The following is an 11,876-nucleotide window of genomic DNA, read 5'->3' as shown; positions in this document are numbered from 1 at the left end:
TCAGTATATATAGAAGTGTTGGGTTCTCCAGACATGCAGGACTGAGATAATATCTGTTGTGTTTTTCTTTTATAGGACGGAATCCAGCGATCAGTAATTCTCTTCCTTCAGTTGTTGCATTCATAATCACATGTGTAACATACTGTTTGAGGTTCTGGTATATTCACAGTAAGTTTTTGCTATTTTATCTGGAAGTAAATAAATGCTGCAAGGTGTGTATATGTCATTAGAACTGTTATATAACCTCAGATTAGACGTGCAGAACAAAAACATTCATTTAGTTTCAAATTCTATTTTAGGTTACTAGATTTGTTTTGTTGCATTTGTTACGAAATTCATTTTATTTAGTTTTGTTTGTTTTTGACCAGATTAAATTTTTTTTTTACAATGGATTCGAATTGAGTCAAATGTGAAATGAATTGGAAATTAATTTGAATTAAAAACAAAAATTTGAATTTTGGAAGATGGCTATATTGATTCTAATCTATTTGTTTCTGTTTTATTGTTTTATTCTATTCTTTTTGAAATGTGAATTTCGTTTTGGAAGACAGCTATATTCTATTTTTTTCTATTCTATTTGAAATTCAAATTTCAAAAGATGGCAATATTCTCTCTTTTCTGTACTATTCTATTCTTTTCTATCATTTCCTTTATTTTCTATTCTATTCTTTTATGTTTTTATTCTATTTGTTTCTATTTTAGTCTGCTTTATTCTATTCTTTTCTATTCTATTCTTTTTGAAATGTGAATTTCAGAAGACAGTTATATTCTGTTTTATTTTAATCTATTCTATTCGAAATTCAGATTTCAAAAGGTGGCTATATTCTCTCTTTTCTAAACTATTCTATTCTTTTCTATCATTTTCTTTTATTTTCTATTCTAGTCTTATTTTCTATTTTCTATTCTATTTGTCTCTATTTTATTCTGATTTATTATATTTTTTCTATTCTTTTTTAAAATGTGAATTTTGGAAGACAGCTATATTCTATTCAAAATTCAAATTTCAAAAGATGGCTATATTCTTTCTACTCTATACTGTTCTATTCTTTTCTTATTTCTATTCTATTCTTTTCAAAATTTGAATTTCGGGAGATGGCTATATTCTAACACCAATGCACAAAGTTTGTAAAGGAATTCAGCAATATCATCAGTTTATTTTCAAATTTCTTTAGAATTATTTCAGACAAAATTTTGTTTCATTATTTTAGGTTCGTTCAATTTCATTACTATTGTAATTCAGAAATTCGGATACATCTGAATCTCTGAATAACAAAAATGTCATCCAAAGTTCGTTTTGGAACAAAATGAATTGCACATTTCTACCTCAGATACTACAACATGTGATATCAGATTGTTTGAGGACCAGAAGATCCTCCAGGTTAAGGTGCGGAGCTGTTAAAGTGAAAGAGACATCGTAGATGTTGGTTTATATTCAGGAAAAGCAGAAATGTTGTTGGGATTGTTTTCCAGACATTCAGAAATACAATTACACTTATTGTGCTTTTCTTTTATAGTATCGGGTCCAAGGATGAAAGTTGTTTTGGGGGTAATCTTTGCGGTATTATCCATCACATCATTGGTCTTGTCTGGTTTATCATTATACTTCCTGAGGAATTTTGGTGGTAAGTTTGTGAAAGTCCAGATATGTCCACAATCTGGTATACAATGTAAGCCATGCATCAGCCAACAGGCCTCTTGCACAGCCCCAGGTAGTAGAGTTGGGTGTAACACCAGAATGTTGGTGGACCAGAGGAGCCTTCTGCAGGAAGTCCTAAAGGCATGTAGGGGGCGGGTGTTTAGTGATGTCACATGAAATTGTTATTTTGTTCATTTCTTTTGAGACTGATTGCTTTTTTACAAAGAAATATCAATTACTTCACCAACGATCATAGAAATGATAACATGCATGCTTATGATGATCTCAAACCAAAAGCAAAACATTTTTGGGTTGGTAAACTCCATGCTCAACAGTAGCTCATCAAGTAAGCCTAGAGCATCCTGGATCCCTTAAAATTTTTCTATTTCATTGATTTCTTGATTCAACGGGTCTGGCAGTAATCAGGCCTGGGCATGGCAAGTGAAATGTAACTCAGCTTTCCAATAAATGCGGTTAATCACAGTTCATTCATGATTTAGCAAGGGAGGGGAGAAGGGCAATTACTTTTCACATAAGGCCAGGCAGGTATGTGCCGCTTTTTTCTGAATAATTTAAGTGAGACAAATATGCAAATAATAAAGAATCATTGGCCGGGACTTGCTGACAAACCTCCACTTTATACAATCACAGTGAGAGTTAGCACCTTAAAACTGGATACGGGCAGCAATGATTGGCGGTCAGAAAGTGGGTAAGAAAAATACAAATATACAAACATATAAACAAACAAAATCAAAGATATAAAAGTAAAAATTACAAAATGCTAGACGTGCAAATGAAAAAAATGTGTTTAATTTTGGAGTGATTGGGAAAGTTAATCATTTTTGTTTTGTTGCATTTGTAACGAAATTCATTTAGTTTAGTTTATTTGTTTTCATCCGAATTCTAATTTTTTGAATGGATTTGAACTGAATCTGAATATAAAATAATGAATTGATCCAAATTCATTGTGAAGAATAGCTGGTTCTATTCTATTTGAAATGCGAATTTTGGAAGGCAGTTATATTCTTTCTATTCTATTTTTTATCTTGTAATTTATTTTCTATCCTTTCCTATGCTATTCTATTCTATTATGTTATGTATTCTGTTTTACTCTATTCTATTCTTTTCAAAAAACACTAATATACAGTCTTTAAAGGAAATCAGCAATATGTTTACAGTTCGAATTTGTTTTCAAATTCGCTTCAAATTATTTTGGACTAAATTTTGTTTCGTCATTTTGGATTAGTTGAAATTTGTTTCTATTGTAATTCGGAAATATCCAATTCTCTGAATTATGAAAATGTAGTCCCAGTTTTGATTCGGAGCAAAGAGAATAGCACGTCTACCAAATGCTAAAAAGTGTGTACCAGGATCATGGAACAAAGGAGAGATCAACCATAGAAAGCTGATCAGCTGAAGGAAGTGTATAGGAATGCTTCTTATCTATGCTGATGCGACTTCAGTGAGATACCATGAAAGTCTATGGGACTGAATTCTCACCAGGAACCTTTTCCAAAATCGCACTGCGCCAAGTTGATTAGAAGGGCACAATTGAATATAATGTGATTTCCCTTGTCATGTGATTATGTAAATGGTGGCTTGCGAACCTCCCACAGGTGTGTTGCATTTTTGATGCATTTTTCAATTGGATCATAAACTGTGACTGGTTTAAATTGTGTGGCTGTTAGGCTTCTTTCACACTGATCCCCCACAAAAACACGGTAAAAGCATATATGTGTTTTGCTGCGCTTTCTGATTGTTTTTTAAAGGACATGTTGTCACGGATCGCAAATTCGCCGCCACCAACATGCGACAATCTCACTGCCGCGACCACCAATATGTCACGATCGCGGCATCAGACCCCAGACCTTCTCACCAAACCCGTGACTGAAGGACTGGCCGATCTAAAACCGCGATGTGACGTGCGTAACAATACTACACCCAGCAGCACCATACACAGCGATTTTCCAGCTAATGGTCAACCGATCGATGTGCCGTCAGTCTGAGCGATTGTTACTGGGTCGGGTTAATTACGCAACTAACCCTTCACTGCCACCACCCCTTTTTGTACAGAGAAAGGGGAAACTCTCTTTATCAAATATACACTGTAATGGTTGAAAAGTCGTCTGTCCAATACGGTCACCGCAGGCCGATTGGGCAGAGGATTGAACAAACACAGTAGCGTCTCTTTAGAGGCAGGAATTCGTAAATTGCAATTAAGCGCTTTAGAAACAGTTTAACACTTTCAGAAAGAAAGATTTATTACTAAAAGAGTTAAACAGGTGCAATAAAATATTTACAGAAAAAGATGTAACTAAGATATATTTATACACACAAAGAGCCATAGCACAGCAAAGAGATAATAGGAAGGAAGTTAAAGGGTTAAGTTACTTGCCATTTAAGCCTTTGATGTAAGCAGATCCAGGTTGCAGAGCAGAATGGTGCTTTGATCTCCCGCTGTTACGATGGAAAAAATGGGAGAAGTCTTCAACTTAACTTTTTAGGCCTGCTAGCCTGTGTTTTAAAGTCTCCCAGCAGGGGGGTGGCTCTGAGTAACTGACCAATACTCTGTTTAGGGAGGGATCGTCGGGCGGACTCTGAATTAGAACCAGCATCTTTCATAATCCATGATATGAAACATAGGGGGAAACTGACTTGAGGAATGTTCATTTAATTCTGTCACCTATGCTGCTAGGTTTTATGAGGTTAAAATCTCTTTCAATTCCTGGGAAAAGCTGCCTTATCTCTGTTAGGAGGTGGGAGATTACACATGTTCTTGGGCAGCCAGGCTCTGTCTCTCTGGGGGGGCTTTGTAGCTCTGGGCCCCCCTGCTGCTCTAGCCTGCCAGCAACTTTTAACACACACACATCTGTCACTCTGTCTTTCAGGAAGGGGGGGGGGAATTGAGGAATGAGAGACACAATATATACTCTGTACCAAGATGGAGGTGCCTACAAAATGGTTGAACTGCGTACTTCACTGTGTTTTGCGCAGTTTTTACGACACCTCCCCTCCAGGTGGTTGCATGGGAGGGAACTACAATTTCCCTCCTGACGCAACCGAACTCTGTCCAGAGGTTCACCTTTGGTTGATCCGGTTCCCCTACACTGCGGGAGAACCGAGTTCCGTCGGACAGGGAAGCCGTTCTCCCCAGGAACACTGCTATGCCGACCCAGTGGTGGTCACGGGTGGGCACCAGTCGGCTGTGGCTGTCCGAATACCATGGCCACTGCCGGGATTCCAACCTGTTCGCAGAGCACTTCAGCTGAGGGGGGGTCACCTGCTAACATATTAATATGTAGCTTCTTGTCGAGGTAAAGAAGGCGATTCCCCTCTCCCACCTTCGTCCTCAGGCCTAGGACTACATCTGGCCTGAAGGTAGTAGTTGCATCCAGGCGTCCTACTGTAGCCAGCGGCACCCATGACTGACATAACCTGCTTTTTGTTCCAAAACTGAACCACTGACCTGCCCCTCTGACGGTTACTCTTCTCAACTGTCAGGCTAGGCGCAGGCAGTTGGTTCCTGACTAGTGACAGGGGCCCAAGTTGCTCTTCCCAGCCAGGGCCAAACACCGCGAGGCCCCTAAAGTGGGCAACTGCACCCAGTTCCACTCCGCATTGCGGGCCATTCCTGACCACTGGAGAGGTGGTCGGTGCGTTCTCGACCCCAACTAGCTTTCCCGTGGATTCAGGCAAGCCACATGGGGTAGCGAAGGCTGGCTCATCTTGAGCCTGCTGGGTTAGAGAAGGCGGCCCATACCCCTTGCTCAGGTCCATGATGGTAAAACAGCGGGCACCCTCCGGATGCTCCATGACCTCATGGCTCCTGGGCATGGGGTAGGCCACAACCACAGGGCTGGCGCTCAGTTTTCCAAGGTCCTCAGAAAGCCTGGTCATCGGATCCTGCTGGAGGACCGAGACTACCGGGGATGCCCAGACTCTAGATGACCCCTGGATTCCTGACTGTGCCATTCCCTTGGTCTCTGTGCCCCAGTCAGCCTGCACCTCCTGAATCCAGACACCATCTATCAGAGGCATTGCCAGCAGCTTCGGAACCTGGGGGGCAGGGAGGGGTGATTGAATCTGAGGACTGCAACCCTCTCTCTATAATCCACGTATCCACCCCAATAAGGCCCCTTGCACCCCCAATCCAAGCGTGCTGTCTCTGCTTATGACAGCTGTCTGTCTGCCTGTTGACACACCATGACACATGAGATCAAATAACAGGTTTCCAGGCTCCCAGCCCCCAGTGAATAGGCCATTAGTCCTGTCAGGCCTGTGTTGACTTTTCCCAGCAGGGGAGTTCACACCTAGCCCCAGGCTGAAATCCAGAGCTGCCTTACTCGTGGGACAACAAGTCACAGCTAGCTTACCTCTGAAGGTCCTTTGGGACTCGCTTTTCAGTGCTGCCTGAAGTGTGGAACTACAAGTCCCAGCCGGGTGTTGTGTACCCTTCTTAGCAGGGCAACCCACAGCTAGCTGACTTCTGAAGTTCATTTGGGAATCGCATTTCAGTGCTGCATGGGGTGTGGAACTACAAGTCCCAGCCGGCTGCCTAGTCCTATGCAAGGTCAACGGCTGGGCACTTATCAAGGCACAATCTCTTGGGCCTCGGCAAGGAACAGGCCTATCCAGAACAGTCCCCAGAGACTGTACCTCTGCCCCCGTCAAAGCACTGTGGGTGACCCCCAACAGTGAAAATACATCATTTGTCTCATCAAGAATATCATAATCATTGTTAGCATTACCAACCATACCATTAACAATACTGACATTATCAATGACATTACTGACATTACCATCAATGTTGCTGACATTATTAATATCATCCCCATTGTCATCACAACCATTATCAACAGTCACGTTCATAATATCAATGACACATGAGTTCGATACCTCCCCAGGCAAGGGGATTTCTTCTCGTTCTCCAGCTAATGGAGAACCCTGTAGCCCCACTCTATTCCCAGCCCCCTCCCTCTGTCCATCCATAGGTGGCCCAGACATTACCCCAATATCTGCCCACAGTACCTTGGCATGTCCAGAGAGTTCCAGGGGGCCCTTCCGGGTATTCTCGGCAGGGGCATAATAAGAAACAAGAGTGCCTAGGTCAGCACCCAACAAAACAGGTGTGGGAATTTCATCCAAGACCCCCACCTCCCTCATCCCCCTCCTTGCACCCCAGTCTAGGAATACCTTTGCACAGGGTATGCGTGAACGGGTCCCCCCAACTCCTGTGAGGGTAAGGAACTTTCCTGGGATGAGGTTCCATGGCTCAATCATCTCTGGCCGGATCAAGGTGACTTCTGCCCCTGTCAGAGTCTGGAATCGAACCTGGGCCTTCTGCGGTGAGAGACAGTGTTTCTTCTCACTGAGCCACCTGGAATGATGACAATTCTTGACAATTCTTTGGATGATCCTGCCTTTGCCCTGTTTTGTCTTGAACCTTAAACTCCTTGCTCCTCCCATGAACTTCCTATAAAAGCCATGTCTCTGCACTTCCTGGTTGCCAGATTATTGTGCCTTACCAGCCAATATCCCGCTTACGAGTCCTGCTGCTGTCTTCATCTACGTTACCGACCTTTGGCTTGCTACTGACTACGATTCTGCCTCATCCTATCTACTACCATTGGTGACCGACCCTTGGCTTGTGACTGACTCCGCTTCTGTTTGATCCCTGAACTGTTTGATCCGCTTTTGGTTTCCAGCCTACTCATTCCCTGGTGGGGTGATCCTGAGATCTGCGACCTGGCATTCACACGCAGCCAAATCCATCTCCACCATTAGGAGCTCTGGGGAAGACAGGTGGATGCTTAGACCCCGCACCTCAGGTGAGCCTGCGTCATTCCCAGGGTGGGCCGCTGGTGTACCAATCCTGCTGGTTTCAGGTAAGCCTTACAACTGCTGTAGCAACTGGTCTCTGAACCTGACCTTATATCGTGACAGCCCCGGTGTCCCGGAAACCAGTTACAGAGCGGTTGCCCACGGTAACGGGCTGTAAGTTGGCGGGGGTTACCCGTATCTTCCTGCGAACGAACAGCACAGAAGAAGAGTTGCTGGCCAGATGATGTCTGCTTCTGCTCAGGACACTGGGTCCTGAGATGTCCGGCTTTCCCACAGGTGAAACATCTGCGGGTGTCAGGCAGGAATGGCTTGGCTCCAAGCGCTGCAGGGTTGGGCGGAGGTGAAGCTTGACTCACTGAAGTAGGAGAGGTTGCTAGGGGCGATTTCCCCCCTTTCCAGCTGTTTGGAGGAGCCTTGCGAGGGTTAGGCACCCGCTTGTGGACGAAGGTATCTGCCAGGTCTGCTGCAGCTTTAGTAGATGCTGGCTCCCTCTCCAAGACGAACAGTTTGACGTCTGCCGGGCAAATGTGCAAGAGTTGATCTCGGATCATGAGATCCTCCAAAGACTCATAGGAATCTGCTTTCAGTCCCTTAGTCCACTGTCGGAATGTGGTGCGTAAGCGACTTGCCACATCCGTGTAAGAGTCCCCAGGTCCCTTCTGCATGGACCTGGACCGCTTGCGGTACACTTCCGGGGTCATCTGGTACTTCCGGATGATGGCATCTTTTAAAATTTAGTAATCATCGTCTTGCCCCTCTGGCAATTCAACAAACGTGTCCAGGACCTTGCCTCGTAGCCCTGGTGTCAGGTACCAAATCCATTGAGTTGGGGGCACATAGTACTGACGGCACGTTTTTTCAAATGACAGTAAGTGTGTCAATGTCACTGTCTTTTTTCATCACTGGAAACTTGGCTGCGCCTACGGCCAGAGTGGCGTCCCTGTGATCTAGGAACCCGAGGTTCTGACCCGGTCGCTGCTGGAGCCTTGCCATCTCCAGCTTGTGCCAACGATTAGCTTCCCTCTGCAACGCCTCTCTCAGCTTGGCGTTCCTCTTTCTCAGCTTGGCGTTCTGCAGTTTCTCTGTCAGACGCTGCTTGGCGTTCAATGAACCGCAGGTATGCCTCCAGATCTGTCTCCATGAGGCGTTTCAGGGCTTCCTGCATCTGAGAAGAGTCTCTGCTGGTTACAGACACTCCAGTGCTGGCCTGCTCAGGCGGTGGTGTGACGATACCATTCGGTGATCTTCCAGTGTCAGTCTCTGTATGCCCATCCTGCGAGGCCGTCTCTGAGCCACTGGGAATGTGGGTAGCGGGAACTTCTTCATGTTCAAGTTCCCCCGAGTTCTGATCTGTTCGGATATCATACTCCACTAGATCACTAATCAAATCATCACGATTTTTGCGACCAATGTGCAATCCTCGTGAGGCACATTCCGCACTCAAAACACCTTTGCTCATTTTCTTGTATTCTGCTGCACCAGGCATAATTGCAAGCAAAGATAGAAGAGGAAGTAGGAAAAGGAAGGAGCTGTGTGTGTGTGTGTGTGTGTGTGTGTGTGTTATACACCGCTTGTTTCTAAGGACTGTTTCCACAAAGCTTACAATCCTTCAGTGCAGAGCCAATTTTTTAACACCACTGAAGCTCTTAATGCAATTATCCCACGTACGCTGCCAACAATATGTCACAGATTGCAAAATCGCCGCCACCAAAATGCGACAATCTCACTACCGTGACCACCAATATGTCACAATCGCGGCATCAGACCCCAGACCTTCTCACAAAACTCGTGACCGAAGGACTGGCCGATCTAAAACCGCATGACGTATGTAACAATACCACACCCAGCTGCACCCTACACAGCGATTTTTCCAGCTAATGGTCAACCGATCGATGTGCCATCAGTCTGAGTGATTGTTACTGGGTCGGGTTAATTACGCAACTAACCCTTCACTGCCACCACCCCTTTTTGTACAGAGAAAAGGGAAACTCTCTTTATCCAATATGGTTGAAAAGTCATCTGTCCAATACGGTCACCGCAGGCCGATTGGGCAGAGGATTGAACAAACACAGCGTCTCTTTAGAGGCAGGAATTCGTAAATTGCAATTAAGCGCTTTAGAAACAGTTTGACTCTTTTAGTAATAAATCTTTCTTTCTAAAAGCGTTAAACAGGTGCAATAAAATATTTACAGAAAAAGATGTAACTAATATATAATTATATATATATATATATATATATATATATATATATATATATACACACACAAAGAACCATAGCACAGCAAAGAGATAATAGGAAGGAAGTTAAAGGGTTAAGTTACTTGCCATTTAAGCATTTGATGTAAGCAGATCCAGGTTGCAGAGCAGAATGGTGCTTTGATCTCCCGCTGTTACGATGGAAAAAATGGGAGAAGTCTTCAACTTAACTTTTTTTAGGCCTGCTAGTCTGTGTTTTAAAGTCCCCCAGCAGGGGGGTGGCTCTGAGTAACTGACCAATACTCTGTTTAGGGAGGGATCGTCGGGCGGACTCTGAATTAGAACCAGCATCTTTAACACACACACATCTCAGGAAGGGGGGGCGGGGGAGATTGAGAAATGAGAGACACAATATATACTCCGTACCAAGATGGAGGTGCCTACAAAATGGTTGAACTGCGTACTTCACTGTGTCTTGAGCAGTTTTTGCGACACACGTGACTTAACCACTTGCCCTCCTGAGGATTCCCCCCCTTCCTGACCAGGCCATTTTTTGCGATACGGCGCTGCGTTACTTTAACTGACAATTGCTGGGTCATGCAATGCTGCAACTCAAATGAAATTTATGTCCTTTTGTTCCCACAAATAGAGCTTTCTTTCGATGGTATTTGATCGCCTGTGTGTTTTTTATTGTTTGCGACATACACAAAAAAAGACCGACCATTTTGAGAAAAAAGCAATGTTTTGTACTTTTTGCTACTAAACATAGACACCGCAAAAAAAAATTTAAAAATCAAAATTTTATCATAAATTTAGGACAAAATGTATTCTGCTCCGTGTCTTTGCTAAAAACAAAATCCTGATACGTGTAAATTGGTTTACGTGAAAGTTATAGCGTCTACAAATGGCGGTATATATACTGGGATTATTTATTTTACTAGTAATGGCGGCGATCAACAACTTATAGCGGGACTGCAGTGGCCATTCTGACACTGAGGGGGGGGGGAACTGACTTGGTGTCACAGACATCCCAATGACACCAATACAGTGATCAGTGCGAATAAAAAGCCCTGACACTGTACTAATGACATTAGGCAGGAAGGGGTTACCCTCTGGGGTGATCAAAGGGTTAACTGTGTGCTGTGTGTGTTTTACTGTGTGCTGTTTTTCACTGTAAGCACACTGCTACGCAGAGCCATACAAAGAAGGAGTGTGCAGGAGCTGACGGGAGAGATCTGTGTTGTTTATACGCAGGTCTCTCCCTTCATTGGCGTTCACCAGGTGCTGGCAAGAAATCACTGACTGGGCACCGATTGACAGCCGAGGCCGCAACTCGGAACTGCAAAATCATATATATATGTGTGATTTTGCACACCCGTTCTGCCCTGTAACTGTATTTCTCTTATAGGGTGGCATGGAACTGGTTAAAAACTGCACCAAAAATACTTCTCGGAGGCGTTTTCCATTGATTTCAATGGGAAGAGGAGTTTTTGGGGCTTTTTTATTAACTGCACAAACATGCCCCAAAGATGCTGCAAGCAGAAGTATTTACACCACAGCGGAAGCACAACGCCCAGCGTGAAAACAGACAAACACACACAGAGACACAGACACACAGACACACACACAGACAGACAGACAGATACACACACACACACACACACACACACACAGATACACAGATACACACAGATACACACAGATACACACTGACATACACTGATACACACAGATACACACTGACATACACAGATACACTGATACACACAGATGCACACAGACATACACAGACATACACAGATACACACAGACAGACAGACACACACAGACATACATACAGACACAGATACACACAGACACACACACACAGACATACATACACAGGCACAGACAGACAGACACACACAGACAGACATACACGCACACACACACATACAGACATACATAGACACACGCATATACATACACATACACACAGACATACATAGACATACGTAGACACACAGACATACACAGACATACAGAGACATACATAGACACACACAGACACAGACATACATAGACAAACACACACAGATATACATAGACACACACAGACATACACACACACACACAGACAGACAGACACACAGACATACACAGACATACACAGACATACATAGACACACAGACACGCATTTTTCTTTAACTTTTTCTGGCAATT

This window comes from Staurois parvus, unplaced genomic scaffold (assembly GCF_062004578.1).
Source record: "Staurois parvus isolate SC_StPar_1 unplaced genomic scaffold, SC_StPar_1.0 ptg000455l, whole genome shotgun sequence".
In the NCBI taxonomy this organism is placed as follows: Eukaryota; Metazoa; Chordata; class Amphibia; order Anura; family Ranidae; genus Staurois; species Staurois parvus.
Note: the sequence above shows the minus strand (reverse complement) of the source record.